This window comes from Vespa mandarinia, chromosome 4 (genome assembly GCF_050613455.1).
Source record: "Vespa mandarinia isolate Hongniang chromosome 4, ASM5061345v1, whole genome shotgun sequence".
NCBI classification, from domain to species: Eukaryota; Metazoa; Arthropoda; class Insecta; order Hymenoptera; family Vespidae; genus Vespa; species Vespa mandarinia.
In genome coordinates, this window is record NC_140813.1 from 1,830,001 (window position 1) to 1,832,500 (window position 2,500).

General features: G+C 36.8%; 1 protein-coding gene across 17 annotated transcripts in view; it reads left to right on the plus strand.

Moving 5' to 3' along the window:
* zfh2 (Zn finger homeodomain 2) overlaps positions 1 to 2,500 on the plus strand; it is a 408,385-nt gene that overhangs the window by 200,810 nt on the left and 205,075 nt on the right. The gene's annotated exons all lie outside the window — the stretch shown is intronic.

Below are 2,500 nucleotides of genomic sequence, written 5' to 3' on the forward strand. Positions count from 1 at the left end.
TTTGTAAGATACACTTTTTTCTGTGTCCATTCTTTCTTTCTTTTTCTTTCTTTTTTTTCTTTCTTTTTTCTTCTTTTCATTCTAGACGCACCTAACAAATTAAAATTTAGAGTTAATCGTTTAAGTGAGAAGTGAGAAGAAGAAGAAGAAGAAGAAGAAGAAGAAGAAGAAAAGAGACATGTCGCATTGAACTACGTAAGAACAAATCTATAATTGTCGAAATGAAAATAGCAGGGATAATGAATTAGACATCAATTTCGATTGGCAGAAATATATCATGTTTTGTTTTTTTTTATTTTCTTTTTTTTTTTTTTTCTTTTTTTTTCCTTAAAAGAATCACCGTTGTTCATTAGAAAGGGGGTAAGAGTTTAAGTAAAAAAGGAAATAAAAAAAAAAGAAAACAGGAAAAAAGAAAAGAGTAAAAGAAAAGAAAGGAAAGAAAAGTAAAAAAGAAACAAATCAAAAAAGAAACCAAAAAAAAAAAGAGAAAAAAAAAGAAAAAAGAAACAAAATAACAAACACAAAAAAAGGGCATACCCTCTCGATGCCGCAGGAGTTAGTGGTTAAAGGAAAACACCCCGGCGGATTTCTTTCGTGTTTTACACGGCGGTGGCTCGACGTGGCAATGTTTTAGCGTATTGATCCGTTGGGGGTTTAGTCGAGTCGAGGGTGGTAAGAGTGGCGTCGTAGATGGTGGAAGAGGGTGGAAGGAGGATGGTCGCTGCGGGAAAGAAACGGGCGGTCAGTAAGGAGCGAGGGGTAGAAGAGGGTAAAAACTGGACGGCGGCACTTACTCGCTCATAATCACCCCACGAGCTGCTTCGAGCCGTTTCCACCCTCTCCCTCTCACTCTCACCCTCTTTCTCTCTCTCTATCTATCTATCTCTTTCTTTCTTTCTTTCACATATACACTCACATTTTCCTTCTTCGAACCATCTCGAAGTTCGAACTTATATATATATATATATATATATTTATACATATACACACACATACATGTACGTAATAAGTGTGCGAAGTTAAGTGCACGCACAGACGTAACTACCACACAAATATACGACCCCTTTTCTCTCTTCCCCCTTCATTTTTTTTTTTATCTTTTCTCTTTCTTCTTCTCTTTCTCTTTTTCTTTTTCTTCTGCGAAATCTTCTCTCTTTCTTCTCTTTGAAGCGTTACTGTTCACGTGCTTCGGTAGGTAGATAGGTAAGGTATCTACTTCGCTCAAGTTGCACCTGTTTTCCGTGAGCGCATCGTTTTCAAAATCGTTGCATCTTTTTCCATTGAGCTTTTGTGTTGGTAATTGAACTAGATGAGAAAAGTGCAATATCCAGAAGAGAAAGAAGAAGAAGAAGGAGAAAAAAAATTCAATGTATTGTCGTTCGTTCATTGTCGGATATAAATTTACAATTACAGACGTAATATTTGTAATTATTTGTATCTTATATTTGATTGTTCACATTTGCGAAATTTTTTTCTTAATATTCATTTCATAATTCCAAATAAAAATGATTATTATTTCTCAACGAATACGAATCGTGAGATTAGAGATTTATTGATAGAAAGATCCGACAATAAAAGAAAGAGAGAGAGAGAGAGAGAGAGAGAGAGAGAGAAAGAGAGAGAGTGAGAAAGAAAATATCGTAACGTCGACGTGGCGAAGACGACGCGAATCGATAAGTACTACTGGCGAGCGAAGTAACGCGGCAGCCCTATAGCAGCTACCTCGGCCACCCCTTTTTACCTATGCACACCCTTAAATAATTGCGGCTCGTTCGCGCAAATTATCCCGCGGGGTTTCCGCGTCGGCTAAAGTAAAATATAATGATACGGCTAGCTCGTCGCGCGTGCGTTACTATGTGCGTGCTTCTATGTAATGCGAGTTTCTAAACATTCTCTTATACTTATATACGTACACATACACACACATATATATATATATATATGTGCGTGCGCGTGTTTGTCTATGTGTTCATATAAAATTCTTATATACGCGTATTCATTTACACTCTCTCGTGAATATATTCTCATATAAAAAAAAATATATATATATATTTGGTTGATTAGTATTGGAATTTATGCGTTTCTGTGTATGAACATTATGCCGGACACTCACACGGATTGGTACACATAAAAAGCCTTTTCGAGAACTCGTCTCTCGATACTCTCGAACGTTTACACGTAACGCAAAGTGTGAACACCCGTTTACACGAGCGGCTCATCGTAAAATTCAAGAGCGAAATAATGAGCGTGTGTTTGCTTATCGCCTACGTAAAAGAGTAAAGAAGAAGAGAACCACTTCTCTTTCCTCTTCTTTCGTCTATCACCGAAGACCGAATGAGGAAGAGGAAAGTGATAGAAAGAAAGGAAGGGAAAGGAAAAAAAGAAAAGAAAAGAAAAGAAAAAAAAGGAGAAGTAAAAAATGTTACGAGAGAGATTCTTCTCGTGACGTAATCATCCCGCGATCTTATACCAGTCTACATCGTGTAATTCTAATGTTACA